This window comes from Sturnus vulgaris, chromosome 15 (assembly GCF_052056855.1).
Source record: "Sturnus vulgaris isolate bStuVul1 chromosome 15, bStuVul1.hap1, whole genome shotgun sequence".
Taxonomy (NCBI): Eukaryota; Metazoa; Chordata; class Aves; order Passeriformes; family Sturnidae; genus Sturnus; species Sturnus vulgaris.
In genome coordinates, this window is record NC_142257.1 from 12727825 (window position 1) to 12743777 (window position 15953).

At 43.1% G+C, this 15953-nt stretch overlaps 1 long non-coding RNA gene across 2 annotated transcripts in view; it reads left to right on the forward strand.

Moving 5' to 3' along the window:
• The window catches only part of LOC148221995 (uncharacterized), a 90330-nt gene that overhangs the window by 58165 nt on the left and 16212 nt on the right, over positions 1-15953 (forward strand). Inside the window, exon 1 of one of the 2 annotated variants that reach the window (XR_015807015.1) lies at positions 7528-14424. The exons of the other annotated variant lie outside the window; for it this stretch is intronic. This is a non-coding gene — a long non-coding RNA (uncharacterized LOC148221995). Of the gene's footprint in view, positions 1-7527; positions 14425-15953 lie in introns of those variants that run through there. 2 annotated transcript variants of the gene reach the window in all.

Below are 15953 nucleotides of genomic sequence, written 5' to 3' on the forward strand. Positions count from 1 at the left end.
TGCAGAGGAAAAACATTAGCTCATGAGAGCTTAATTACTTGCTTATTGGAGGTGGTGGATTTACCAGAAGAGGTAGAAATAACAGCTGTTAAAGGACATCAGGCAAGGTACTCAGAAAAGACAATAAGTAATCAACTTGTCAATGGAGATGTTCAGAAATCAGCACTTCTGCCAGAGGTCTCTGGGGTCTGCCCTTTGCTCCCTGTGGCTCTGCCACTGCCAGGGGGAGAGGGGAAGTGGTGGTGCTGGTGGTGTCTTTTCCACCAGGGGAGCTTGAGATAATTAAAAAGATTGGAGCAAAGGAAAGAGGGGATAATTGGTTTACAAGGAGTGGTAAGCAGTGGATACCAAAAGCTTTGGCCTTAAGTTATTTAAACAACTTCATGAAGGAAGTCATTGGGGCTCCCAAGGACTGACAGAAGCCTTCCTCAAAATGTATGTTGCTGTGGGTATTTTTTGTTTTAGCAAAATGAGGTACTAAGGAGTGCCTGGCTAAAGTTAAGAGCCAGACTACAAAGGAGATAGCAAGGCAGGGAAATGACCTTGGGCTATTTGTCCTTTCCAGGGATGTTGGATGTATTTCGCTGAGATGTCCAGGGCAAGAAGGCTTAGATATCCTCTGGTAGTGGTATGCTGGCTGGCAGGGTGGCCAGAAGAGTTTCTAGCAGCTTCAGCAACTATTTGACCAGTTAACAAACGGAGTTGTGAAGGCAGTGAACTTGGACAGAGGAACTAATTTTACAAGGGGATCCTTCAAGGGATTATAGCTGCTTTGAGAATTCAGTGAGACTGAATACACTCTGTGGCACCCTGAAAATTCAGGTCAAGTAGAAAGGATGAATGGAGGAATAAAGAGACACCCTTTGAATCTAGTAACAGAAACTAAGATGACTTGGGTATGGCTTTTGCCATTAACTTTGGCAAGAATAAGAGTCAAACCCAGACAGAGTGATCAGAGCCCAAAAGCTTTAGATGAAAATTAGAGAAAAGCTTGGATTTTTCTGCATGCTAAAATTAAGGCTGGCTGACTTCTTTACTTGCTTTGACCAGACTCCTGCATGAGATACAGAAGTACCACACAAATTACCATAATCACAGGCAACCCCTCGTTTCATTCACTGCCTGATTTTGCAGAGCCACAAGGTTTCATCTTGCTCAGTTTTACAGTGAAACCATAGTTCTGTGCTCTTTATCACTGCAGGGCACAAAGCTCCTCAGGACACAAAGCCAGGGAGGACATTTCTGTCCAGGCTGCCAGGCCCTAGCCTGGCTGTGCTGCAACAAAAGTAAGGAACCACGTTAGATTTCTGAATGAGTGATCATCCTCCCTACTCACACTGCTGCAGAACTTTTCTTTAAATGTGTATTCCTGCACCTTGCAGGCAATTTCAGTTGCTTTCCCTCCTGCAACTACTCCTGTCCTTGAATTTGATCTAGCCAAGCTGTAACCAGTGTGGAGTTCAGGGTTCAGAAGACATAATTTCACGAGGTGCACTCCAAAATAAAAGAGTTGACCTATCACCCCTCACCCCAAACATACTGCAAGGCCTGGCCTTGAGTTGAGGAGCAGCTGAACTTTTATTATCTTAGACATTTTTTCTCTGCATATTGATTTCTGTGAAATACCTAAGTGTATTTTTTAGCATAAATATTGCTAGAGTGGCACAGGTTTCTGTTTATACTGATAGGAAGAAAAGAGCACTTATTACTGAAATTTTCCCTTCTTCCCTCAAACTTTTCCCTGTGAGGCAGTACATAGGCAATAATGATACCTGTTTTTTTAAATTTAGAGCTGATTTTTTATATAGATTAATGTAATGCTGCATAAGTAATACTCTACTTTTGCGCATTGATTGTTTATTACAGAGCTCATTGGCATACATAGCACAGGCAAACTGAAAGCTTCTCTGGACACATATTGTCAGCTAGCTTGGCAGGTTCTTCCCTAGAGAAAATCAGCAGGCACATCGACTTGAATTTTGTAATGTCCTTTTATTTCAGCCTTTCAATGTCCTCTGTGCTGGGAGCAAAGTTCACGCTGAATCAGCACTCTCATTAGAATTCCTGATTTTCAGGAACTTATAAGTTGCTGGTGAAATTAAAGAGCAGGATGTGGCTGAGTGGGAGGGATGCAACAGGGATGGGGGTGTTCACATGGAATTTTAAAAGTTCAGAAAACCAGAATGACAAGTGTCTGCTATATAAAGCAAACATGATGCTGGGGGCTCTGGGGCCACAGGGGGAAATATGAGGAGCTCCCTCTGCCCAGCTACAGGAATTGGCTTTGTCTGCCCACTACCACTGTCTCTGCCTTGTCTGCCCACGAGCACAAGGAGGCACCCTTGTGCCTTCTGGGGACTTCTGGGCTCTGAAGGCACACAAATGCCTGGACAGGTTGTTTGCTGGAAAGCTGATCGTGACACATGATATATTCTATTTAAATAGATTATGAGAGACCCAATTGCAAAATTCTCAAAAGCTTCATTATGAGCAAGACTTAACTGCAGAGTTTATAGCATTAATCACTTGATATGCCATATGTAATTTCCTTAATCTAATACTGTGAACAAAACCCACTCCTGGGTACTTCATGATGAAATCCATTTACAACAGATACCAAATAGCTTTCAGTTTTTACCACTGTCTTAATGCTGAAACGTATCTTCTGCATTTTTCTATGGAAACACACTATTAAATTGGCTGAAACAAGGCATGAAAGGAGTTGGGATTTTGAGTTGTTGGATAATAAACTCTGAACTGCTTTTTGTCTGAGGATAGTCTTGGTACTTCCCGAAAAAATGGGGAATGGTGATTAAATCATCTGTCTCTGGCCAGCTCACAGAATAGCAGTTTTCATAATGACTGTGTATTAATTTTACCTTCGGTTTGTAGTTTATCATAGTGCCTGACTGAATACATAATGCATGGAAGTGTCCTCAGCATCCATGGGAATGGCCCATGGTTTTGGAATCCAACCTGAGTGTAAAGGGTTTTATGCAGCTGACTGCATGGTGTTTGGTATTAGCTGTTTCAGGATTAAGAGTTTCTTCCAGGATGTACAGATGGAAGGGGGACATGCTACTGAGCAAATTGTTATTTTTCAAAATGTTTGTTATCAAATTTTGCAACATAGAGGCCTGAGAGGTTTAGTCAAAGCAAGCCTTTTACCCAGATGAAATTGCGGTAGTCTTGAATGTATTAGCAGGGAAAAAAAAGGGAAATAAAAAACAAGGAAAATATAATGTGTTAAATGAGACTTTTTTGGGGTGTCTGCTTGAGTTGTTTAATTTGTTGTTAAGTAAGTGCCAAACTATGCTGAAATAATAACAATACAAGCATTGTAACGAGATAGCAAGTGCTTAACGAAATTTGGATGAGTAATCTGAGTGACCATAAGAACAAGGTGCCCTTGTTAATGGACAGGAAAGCTAATAAAAATATGTAAAGTATATGCATACAAGTCAAGTTGAATGCAGAGGAGTTTGGCCCTACTTTCTTCTGCATGGTAGCCATCAGTATGCTACAGTCCAGCACTGAGGCCTCCAATGAGGAGGCTGCAGGACTGGACATGTTGGAAGGGTTGAGGTGTTCACTTCTACATCTCAGCTGGAGGAAATTAGTTTGATTTCAGTAACAAAGTTGTGCTAACGCAGGCAGATGAGTTTGTGATGCATATACAATGGAAGGGCTTGGACTGATTGGTCGAGGGGGGAATGGGAGGATTGTCTGCTTTATGTTTTATCTTTTAGTCAACGTCTAAGTTAGCCAGGCTTTTGGGCTCCCTCCATCCTCAGATGAGCTGCTGCTATGGGCAACTGTTTTGGGTTGGTTTTGCCTTTCCTCATCCTTCTTCACTGAAAGCCTCTAGCCAGATTTTTGAGAGGAAATGAAATCATTCCCCAGAGCTGATTAAGTTTTCCTACCCATCCCAAATCCCTCTGGCAGGCAACCAAAATTCTTGCAGGAACAGAGGGAGATGCTGGTTGAAGAGTTAACACACCACACTGATACTGTCTATCACAGAGCTCCAAACAAAAACCAAATAAACAAAATGTACTTCTAAAGTAGATCAGCCTATTGGATCCTGTCTTGGTTTGAAGGACAGGTATTAAGGAAAGGCAAGAACCCCTTTCCTGAGACAAAGAGTGCAACCCCCTCCCTTCTAATTATTATAGTTTGAAATCAGAAGCTTTCAGGCAGAAGATATGGGGATAGGAATAACAGTTCTTTACTAATATATCTAACAAGGCAAACAGCAGAAACAACAACAGCTATAAAAATTGACAACAAAACAGAACAGTATAACTCAGTTCCAGTTCCTTTTGGCCACAGGCTCCCTCTCCCTGAGCTCAGTTACCGGTGGTGGGGGCAGGGAAGATCCTGCGCAGTCAAAGAGGGCTGGAGTGATGGTGGCGGTGGGATGGGGGAGCAACTCTCTCCTCACGGTGTCGGTCGTGGTGCTCGGCAGAGTGCCTGGAGGTAGTAGGATGAGGCGGGAAAGCAGCACTGCCATGTCCGACGGCAGGGAACATGGCTCCCGGCATTGGGATTGCGGGGAGGACGCTAGGTAGGAGCCCTGGCCATCTTCCTTTGACTTCACGATCCAGCAAGAGAGCGAGAGCGAGAGCCCAGGCCCCTGCCCCATCTTTCCTTTTCCGGTATCACCCTGTCCCCCACCCCCCTGCGAGAGAAAGCAATTACTATTAAGGTGTAGCCACCTTAATAGCATAGCATAGCAATGAGGAAAATTCTAAATAAAGAAAAGGAAACAAATCAACCCCCAACAGATCCATGGCTTTGCTCCTGCCATGGCAGAACAGGCTCACCTGCCTGGATGTGTGCTGGGAACTAATTTCATCTTTACGTTTTTTATTTTAAGAAAAGTTTCATTTTTAAAAATGACGTGACTGGTATGTTGGGCATCTGGATTGCAACACAATGAATGATAATTGCCAGAAACATAGAAGTCTTAGAAAAAATGCTTGAGCTGAGGAGCAGCTCCCCAGAGAACCATTCCCACAGCCACTGTCACAACTGCTCACTGCCACCAGAACTGTGGGACTGAGGAGCTCTCATGGGCATTGGGACCTGTGGTGAAGAGTGGTCTTATTAAATAGAGGGTTGGGAGGTGTCTCACTGCAGAAGGGTGGCAAGCAAGTGAACAGGGGTGCCTTTTTCCCTCAATACCTTGGTTGCAAACTCCTATCACAAACAGAGGCATTTTTCATGAGGAGGGCCTGTATAAAAGAAATTGCAAATGTGGTACAAAGTGTGCCAGAACTTGTACTTGTGACAACACTCTCTCCCCTGACTCCTGCCCTGAGAGAGGCCGAGGGTGATCAGTTCAGGCAGAGGTGTCATTTCAGTGGGTTCAGCCAGAGGTGTCATCATCACTATGCTGGTGGCATTTGTCTAACTTCTCAAGCTATGATGGGTTGGTCGCTCATCACAGCCCAAGCACCAGGTTGAAGCCACCACTCCAGTGCTGTCAGGTGTTCTGGGACAAGCTGGATGAGGCTGAGCCCCTGTGGGGAGACATACGCAGGAGGCTGGTTCAATTATGCTCCAAAATGGATATGGGCAAGCTGCCTAAAACAAGGTGGGGGCTAGAAAACTACCTTGAAATGCAATTGTTGAAGGTACAGCCCGCTGTGTCATATTTCTTAAATGAGAAACATCTTTTTTGCTGGGATAATCTATCATGCTTGAAACATTCTGAAAGGCTGTATCTTTCCCCTAACTATCTTTACCATTTTAATTTAAAAGCTTTTAAAAATTATCACCCAAATGAATGATAAGTAGTAAGAGGGTAAACTGCTCTGAGCTCTCCATTAGTGCAAACAATGCAATGCGACTCTGCTCTATTTACAGAAAACTAATGAACTTTAAAAAGATGAACTGCATGTCATTCTAGTGATTATAAGTTGTTTTTCATGCAAGAACATTTGTAGCTTTATACATTAAATGCTGGGACAAAAGAAACATCTGCAATATTAATAATTGTAATAGATGATTGCATGTTGAGGGAATAGAAATAATATTAATCTTCTTTGATCAAGACTTATGAAATTGTTCTGATCTTTCCATTACAATTTCAACAAGTTTTTCTAATAAAGAAGATTTTTTTGAAGTATAAGTTTTCATTTTTAATTCCTGAAATGTCAGTGGAACACTAAAATGTAAAGGCAATATCGTATGATGTCAGTACATTCCCAGTTCTAATGAGAAATTGATGCATTTCAGGGATTTTATTTTGTTTTTGATTAAAAGAAAAAAACTCAGGCTATTACAGAAAAGTATGTTTTTCTGTTGCGTTGTGGTCCTTTATCCATAGACTGACACGGCAGATACTCTCCACTGAGCTTATCAACAGCTGGATGGACAAAGTATCTTTTCCTTAAACTTGACTAAGGCAGGATACCATGCACTTCAAGTTAAAGGACACAATCTTGAGGGGTAGGGAGAGGGAAAGAGGTTCTCACTGTAACCAACTCCTCTGGGAGCACCACAGTCAGCACAGACACATCGTCTTTGAAAAGTACCCCCAGCTCATTAAGCCTGGTTACAGATACTGGATAACAAGTAGAACCTGACTTTTTGGGGGGTGTTCATGTTCAGATTCACAAAGGAGCATGGCTATAGGAGCTCACTTGTCTTTGGGATGAAACAACTCTGCTCATTTTTTGCCACAGACAGCTATGTTCCCAGATTCCCTGTGGGACTGCCTAGGGGGGTACTTGCTGCTGCTGAGTCTCTCTGTCTAGGTGGACCTGGACCTGCCTCATATCCCCTCTGCCAGCTGCTGGGTATCAGCACTAATTCTAGAAGGAAAAAATTTGGGCTGTTTGCACAGGATTTTCTCGTCTTAACTTCTGTCACATCTATGTTATACTGTTCAGGTGCTGCTACATAAATCTGCTAACATTTTTCATAGCATTAATATGGTTGTTGAGCCTTCAATATTTTTCACACCTGACAGTTCCTTAGAATGCATCAATTATTTTCCTACCCGTGTTCAGTTTTGTTGTCATTTTAAAAAAAGAAAAGGGAATGTAAGGCTTTATTTTACCTTTTATTTAAACAGAAGAACTGAATTTGTTTATAACCTTTATATAAGCACACACCTGGTAACTTCAAAGCTAATGATGAAATCTGAACAGGTGAACTGCCATTTTCAGGCCAGTAGGTGTGAAGAAGAAACAGAATGTGAAAGTCATACTGAAAATCACTACTGATTAGTGTGATGTTAGTGCCGTTTCTAGCTGCATTTATACCCCAAAGCACATGTAAACACTCACAGATACAGAAAGAATTTTTTCTTCTATTATGTTTGATTTCTAAGCGCTGGGAAAAAATTTCCTGGTATCATGCATTTTGGGCTGAGAAAGAACTGGCTTCTCTCCTTCCTTCCTTCCTTCCTTCCTTCCTTCCTTCCTTCCTTCCTTCCTTCCTTCCTTCCTTCCTTCCTTCCTTCCTCCCTCCCTCCCTCCCTTCCTCAGCAATTCATGTTTGTTTTGTCATCTGCCTTGTACCCCAGGTGTTCACAGTTAGACACCATGTCTCCTCCAACTTAATGCTGGAATGATGTCCTGAAGTTTCCAGGTTTCTGAGACCTTCATGGCCCCTTCTCCTTACTTCTGGAACAGCACTATGGCACCCAGTGAAGGCAGATTCTTGACAGATGCAGGAGCTTTGATGTTATACTCTATTTTTATTAAAAACAAAATGGACAAAAGGACTTTTGTGTCCATGTACTCATGAGCTATCTCTCAGCAGTATCACCCAGGCATTTACGTGACTTGTCCCTTTCCATTACACATATCAAATACAAAGATTGCGATTACAGTAAGTATAGACTTTTCTGTCTAACTGAAATTAACACACACAATAAGAGCATTAACTCAGGAGCTGAACCTTGGGGCCTTCCAGCAATTACTTATCTATTTGCTGTGTCAGGTCCTGATTAGTTATTTCAACAGTTACATATTTGCAGCACTTTGCCATGGGAGAGACCTGCTCATATACCTCAGTGCACAACGAGAGGCCCTCCCAGGTGTACAAGCACACAGGTGTCCATACATCAAGCTGCCCCTGCTCCCAATGATTTACATGTTTTGTCATAAATCTTGGTCTTAGCTAGCATCACATATCCTTGTGCAGGCAGCAAACACCAGCCTGCCCATGAGGACCCCCAGCTTCTCCTTGTGCTTCTCTGTGTGACTTTAGATGCTGCTGCCTGTGCTGCTCTCTAGGTAAAATGGAGCCATAAAATGACAGCTATCACATGAAATATGCAGTGGTTGCAACCACCAGTAACCGCTGGGCTAGCAGCCTCGAGCAAATCACCTTCACTTCTGCTTTCCCCAGAAACAGTGTGGCTTCTGGAAGACCTACTCTGCTGACTGTGAAGTCTAAGGGACAGAGGTGGATTTTCCTAAGGTTTTTTGGTACTTCTGTGCTTTGCAAGCGAATTAGGGTACTGACAGAGTTCTTGTGCACCTGTTACACTGTCTCCAGCTTGACAGGGGGAAGCAGGGCAAAGGGCTTAGATTGCTCAGCCAGTGGCCACAGAAGAGAGTGGGGAGAGGATATTTCAGCTGTACCCCAAACCCTTCTCCCTGCTGGTTCCTGTTTTTCCTTGCTGGGTTCTTCCAGCAGAAACCCAGCGTGGCAGAAGCCTTGAGCTTTTCCAGTGAGTGTCAGCCAGAGGTGGCTGAATGCTCCTCATCTTGCTGCGCCTGGCACTGTCAGGTGTGAATTTGGAAGGGGCCAAAACCTACCAAACCCTACAGCCCTGCTGGGCTTCCCAAGAGGTAACTCTGTCTCTAGCTACCCTCCTGCTGCTTCTCCTTTCTTACTTTCTCTCTTACTCTTTTGGGAGTGTAGAGGTCTCTGCTCACTCTTCCCACCACAGTTTATGTAAAATAAGCCCATTTTGCAGTTGAAGCAATTCAAGACATGATGGAAACCATCAGGAGCAGGATTTGGTGTTTGGAAAACTGGGGCTCATCTGCAGCTTCAGCCAGCCTGGCTGCTTCCTGAGAGCTCAGCACAGCTGGGACTGCAGGAGTAGAGCACGCAGAAGCAGGAGCAGGAGAACGGGGAAAAAACACCCAAGAAAATTATTTATTTGACTTTGTTTTCTGCACAAATCTCACCCTAAAAAGGACACAGCTGTCACTTCATTTGTCAACATCAGCAAGTAACATGTAAAGAAAAACATCACTGTATTTCTGACTTTGATGCTTGCTCTGTTGAGCAGAGCCCAACAGGTGTACCATTTGGATCCTGTGAGGAATGGCACGGCATGATGTCCAAAACTGGAAGAGTTCCTCCAGCTCCAGTTAAGCTTGTTACTTTTCTCCCAAAAATAGCATCAGAATTGAGAAAAAGACAGAAAATCAGCAGTAGAAACATCAGATCCCTGAATAATGATAAGAAACTGTGGGAGGATAGTTTGTAAGGATAGTGCAGAAGGCAATTTTCCCTCAATGAATTACAGCTGTACTGATTATTGAGGAGTGGAAGCAGCCTTGCCTGTCCAATGAAGATGGGCGTTTTAAGAGTGGGTTAGCTGGCCATCAGTTAGTTGGAGCTGGATCTGCTGGCTGTGCTGTAAGGAGAAAGGGACATGCAGTCGTGCAAGGGACAGATAAGGTAAGAAGATGTTGTGTAAGGGACAGGTTGGGTTTAGCTGGTCATGCAGAAGGAAACTTGCAGAGAGAAGGACAGAGGGAGTCAGTGGTGTGTGAAGCTGTTATTAGGAAAGAGTCAGTGCTGTGTGGACTGCTGTGGGAAGTCCACAGAGAGAAAGTGTGAGTTTTTAAGATAATAAGGGACTGATGATGGTGTCAGTTGTGTCTGTCTTGGCAACTACAAGAAACAACTTTGATATGAAGCTAAATATATAAAAATGATGTTATATAACTTAATTTCTGTGGGCCTTATGGCAATCTCTAATTTATCAGCAAAATTAATAAAATGAGAACAGTAGAGCTATCTGCAATGCTACAAGATTTCTTAAAAAGAAAATATCTGTGAGCTAATTATTATGCAAGTAGCTGTGTGGGACTTCAGAAGGACTGACCTGCAGGAGAATCTGATGGTGGGTGAATGGCACTGAAGGCCATGGCCCCCAAGCTGATGTTTGCCAGTAGGGAATTGGCTTCACACATGAGAATTTGCAGCAGTGCTGAGGCTGGCTAGGCTGCTTGGGCTTGGCACAAAGCTCTCTATGGCTTGGATGTAGGGAAGCAGGGGAGGAAGGATGTCTATATATGCCTCAGCCATACTGACTGGAAGCTCAATACTTCCAAGAACTGCCAAAGCCTCCATGACTTCAGAGGCAGCTCATTAAAACAGATTGAAATTATTTACCCTGAGTGAGAGTGTTGCAAGCCCTTTAGTTCATAATTTCTTCCCTCTAGGGGAGGAAACTAATTTTCCCCAAGAATAAAGACTAAGGAGGAAAGATTAAATCAACACTTTAAAGAAATATATTTCCAAGTTTTGTTTCTGCTTGATTTAGAGATGAACTGATACTAGAGCTGCAATAAGAGGAGATGACAGCTATGTGTCTCCCTTGCCCATAGTGTCTGATATGCAGGAACACAGAGCACTTCGATCTATCACTGGGCCTTAGATATGGCTTTGGGTGTATTTCAAAACCATGTCAGAAAGAATATTCGATATGGGGCTTTAGATGTAAAATTCCTGATTAAAAAAAAGCAGGGGGAAATAAATTATTTCACTTTGATTTCCTATTGCACTGCAAAGGCAGAAAGGTGGAGTTGAGAGGGCTCCTTTACAGCAGTTTTACTTATGGGAATACAGCTCAGGTGAAAGAGAGGGAGGTATTAGTGCCTGCCTGACTCTCTGGTGAGGGCAAGCGGGATTTAAATCCTGCCAGAGCTCAGCCTGCAGAGTGCTGAGGGTAGCACTGCAGCAAGATGGACTGGATTAAATGTTTCCGAGATGCTTGAACTACCATCACGAAAAGGGGGAGGTCCCAACCTCTTCGACAGAGCTGCCTGCCACATGCCTAGGGTGTGTTACTTATCTGCCCTTGGGCTGAGCTTAAAGGCTTCAGTTATTGGGAAACCCTGGTGCCAAGAGTGCCTGGGATCTACCCACCCCCTCTCCTGACACCTGCTCATCCCAGGGCACAAATGACTCATCATGGTCTGACATGGACCTAAGCCTCTTCACATTCATCTCAATCCTGCTGCTGGAGTTCAATTTGCATGTGCAAACTGTACATCAGTAAACAGTGACAAATGTGGCCTGATTCCTCAGGTGTTAGGCATTTACATTGATGTCTTTTATGCTTTAGAAACACAAAATGAGAATAGGAGAACAAATTAGCCAGTATGAAGGGTTCTCTTGGACTTAGCATTTTTACAAAGGGCAGAAGCTTTCTTGTACAGAGTGTTGTGAGACTCTAGCTGTAAAGACAACAGGTGCTTTTGACTGATTCCCGCAGTGTTTACTGCTTTCACTTTACTCAAGTAATGATAAAACTGGCATGTGTGTGGTTGAGCAAGTCATTCTATGGTTTCCTCTGTGCCCCACGGTGCGCCAGTCTCCCTGCTTGTCCCCCAGTGCCAAGTGACACATACACGAGTTGCAGGTAGACATTTGCTGTGCATTCCTTCCATCAGGCCAAGAGCACCTCTAGCCGGAAACACACCTGATAGGGTGACTGCAGCAGGCTGGGTACGCATTTCTGTTACAGCCACACTACAACCAACCATCTCTGCTATGTATCTTCTTTCTCAGGTTTTCTCCAATAAAGAAGAAAATGCAGAAGCGTAGCAAGATGCAGACAGGCTTTGAGCATGTTGTGGTATAGAAATATATTACAGATGCTATTTACTTAAAGACAAGTAAAATTTTATTCTGGTATCTGCTTGGAATAAACTTAATTAAAATCTAAGCAGAGTGTCTTCCTCTTCACTTAAAATATTACATTAAGTGCAACACACCTCTGTGTTGCACAATTTATTATTTGTATGTGCATTGTTGTAAAAGGCCCTTTTCCAACATTACAAACTTGTTATAAAGTTACTCACCACAATCGGGTAGGTGAATCAATAAAGCAATTTATTAATTCGTTGATAAGGAATGGGCAAACACCGCTGGGGATGCAGGGAGTCTGCATTCTGCCAACACGTCCGTCCTACCCCTGGTCACTGCCCCTTTTATAGGCAGTTTCTGGTGGGGTTGTGTCGTACTTACTGTGCTGGGGGGCAAGCCCAAACATGTTGGCTACCATTCAGGTAGCAGTAGCTACAAGCCCCCACCAGGTCTGGACAAGGCTCGAACATGTTGTCAGGCTACACTCCTAGCAAGCAGGTAACAGTAACAACAAGTCTGTTCATGTCCACACAAGCCCGCGCTTCCTTGTACATAAAAAGTAGATACAACTCATAATTATAGTGACAAAAAAATACATAAAAAACAAAAAGGCCCGCAATTTACAGCAAAGTGATTTAAGCAAATACAATGAAATAATTAGATTTTCCTGTGTCTCATTTCCATGCTTTACTTTGGATTCAGTGTTTTTGTTTATATTGATACCATGGTGTATTTTCATAATGACACGAATCACTATGTAACATCTTACAAACTGGTGTAAAAAAATCCTGCAAATAACGAATTAAACATTAAAATGCTAAATTATTTTGGTGCAAGATATCTCAATATAATATGTTGTCTTTAAAGTGTTTTTCTTATTACAAAATCCCAGGGAAACTGCTATGAGGGTGAGTTGCAGGACTATGGCGTCCTTTTACTCACTATGGGATCTCTAAACTGCGGAGTGATGCTTTAAGTTGAACTTCATATTCAGATGCTAGAATTTGAGAAGTGTCATGTGGATGGTCCTTGAACAAAAAAGATTTGAGTGAAGTCTTTAGGGAATGATGGTCAATGTCTTGAATGACACAGGGACCAGACCTTATATCTTTAGCCACTGTCCCCCCCATGTACTATACAGCACAGAGATAATTCCTCTCTGGCAAAAAATACTATTTTCCTACAGCTCTTCATCCCTAGAAGTTATCTAGGGATAAGGCCACAGCAGGAGTCTTCTCTGCAGGGTCAAAAGGATTGATTATGGCATACAGCTTTATTCATCTCTTTTGAGCCGATATTTTACTCAGGGTTGTTCTTTGTGTCTTACCCTCTTTCCCCACCTGAGTCAATGCCTTGAACATTTCCCTTCACTTCCACTGCTCTCGGTGTTAAGCCCCAGTGGGGGTTGCAACCTCCTGGGAGGTGCAGTGCTTCTCAAAGTTCATTAATTCCAGGCCTCAAAGTGCATGGGCAGGAAGGTGGAGAGACATGGGAACTGGTCATCCTTCAGTCTCTAGTAGGAGCTTAAGCCACCTACAGTGTGATTCACATGCTCAGGGGACTGATTAGGCGCAGGAATACCATTGTGTGTCAATGTCAAACAATGACCTTGATTGTCACTGGCAGATGAAACCAGCCTGTGTGCTTTCGCCCAGAGATGGATCAAAGAGGAGTGTGTGTAAGAGCAAGAAGAGCTGTCAGGAAAAACTCCTTCTCTGGGGAATTTCACTAGAGACTTTCTCTCCTCTGTCTCTGTGTAAGCTGACTGCAACTCCAGCCCGGCATCAAAGCTCTGGATGCAAATACAATGCCAGCATCTTGGCAGACCCTCTTAATCAGCTTCCAGGCAGGACCCTTCAAACCACAGCTGCTAGTGCCGTAGAAGAGAGTAGCCTTTTCCACCACTGAAGACAAATTTATGAGGAATTGAGAATTTCTGAGTCACTAAATGCCTACAATTTCAGCCCTGCTTTTAGGAGCAGAACTGGGGACATATCAATAGGAGGTTTCTTTTGGAAAGACCCATTAATCCCCCATCACTGTTAATTCTGTGGATACTCAATGGGAGGTTGTTTTGTTTCTGTGCCTTTAACTTCAGTTGTGAGCTCTTTCTTGTGCTCTGACATCTGATTACATTCTCAATCCCACTTAAACTGGCAGAGTATTATTTTACAGCCCATTACAGCTGCCAGTCATCTGAATTACATGATTTGCATTTATCTGATAAATACAAAGAATTTTTTTAACCATTTAGAACAGAAACTGCTTTTCTGTTGTGGCTGCACACATGATGCCTGGAGAGAAAGATGTGCTGGGTTTCCTGTGCCTTCCAGTCTTCTCCCCTCCCACCCCATGGCTGGTGCACATCAGCTCACAAGTACCTCCCTGTGCTGTCAGCCAGGCACTTTTCAGGGTGTTCCGCCTTTTATCCCACCCACCAGCAATCTTTTTATCAATGCTGAATTTTCTGTGAACTCTTACTGTGGGAATCCTTAAAGAAAAAAATCAGAGGATTTTGGGAAAGCTGCAAAAAAGCAGGTCTCAGAAACAGAAGAACTGCAATTAGAGGTAAGTGGTAGCCATAAGATTTGTCAGCAGAAAAGTTATATGAGGACAAATAGAACAATGGTCTGTGTATTAACACTCGGCTAGAATAATTCTTTAAGCTGCAGAAAAGTATATCTAGCAAGATATTAGGAAGGTCTAAGCTTAATAATGGAGCTCTGTGCATTGTATTTTAAGGCTTACAAGCAGGTATTGTATTTGAAATAAGCAAGCATTGTTTTAACCAAAGCTACGTGTACTTGTAGTGGTTGCATAAAACTGTCAATATGCTTTTGCTATTTGTGATTGGTTAAAAAACTTTCAAAGTGTGTTGTAACATCATGTTCTGCGGCTGCTGCTGAGGACGCGAGCTGCTGGCATCTTCCTGTTGTTGCAACCATGTAATGAGACTGATGCTTGGGAGAAAAAAATAAAGCAGCTCAAGACGTGTTCCACAGAAGTCTCATCCCATTTGTGATTCTATGCATAAACCTGTGGCATTATCTTACCACCTTTCTTCTATCAATGAGAAGAAATGAAAGTGGCTGCTGCTATAACATAACCACAGGAGAAAGCATTAAACTGAAGCTCATCACCTCATCAGCCCATGGGTTGGGAAATATTTTTACAACTAATTAAATTTTTTTCCATCTGTCTCCTAAATGGGAATTTAGTTCTGATGAAGAAGTCCAAACTTCTTATGGGGTTACAGCTTTGCTTCAGGAAACTTTTCTCCAGAAGCTGTAGAGAAAAATGAAAGAAGTAGAAATATGTAGTTTATTTGTTAGTGAAAGTAATGGTGAAGTAAAAAGGGAAGCTTTAAAAAATAAAAAGGCAGAGACAGTTTTTACTACAGATGGAAGGTAGAACCAAAAACTCTGGAAAGGCACATCATATGCCATACTGATAGATTCCACCAGTGATTAATTAGTTTGTCAGAAAAAACCCATCAAATAAGTGGTTTTTACTCTTTCTTTTGCTGGATCCTATGTGTCCTGGTTTAGGGCAGATTTTGGGGGAAAGCCTCTGGAAGGAGCCCCCAGAAAGCAAACCCCCATGACTCCTCCCCCCACCACTGGGCTCGGGAAGAATTTCCTCAGAGAAGAGTGGGGAAAAAACCTGTTTATTTAACAAGCGAGACCACTCCCCAGCACAAAAAACAACACCAGCTGACAAAAAAACTCTTTCACCGTTCTGAAGGGATGACAAACTCAGATAGTCTCTCCGGCGAGTGGTCGCCCAATTATCAGTCTCTGGCGCTGGGGAATGACTGCTGTGGGTGACAGAATGCAGACTCCCGGTGTTTCTTGGTGTTTCTCAGGTCCCCGTCCGGAACACGTTCAGATGGTATCCAGGAGACGGGGTGGGGGTGGGGTGGGGGGTGGGGTGGAGGGGGTGGGAAAAAACAGTCCAGGGAAAAAGTTGGACTGCCTAGCGGAACTAACTAATAAGCAAAAGCAAGGGCAAAGCAATGGAAAGAAAAAGAGGCAGAAGCTCTCAAGCAGGCAAGCCAAACCAGCCAGCCTCTCCTAAACACAGAGCATGGGGGAGGT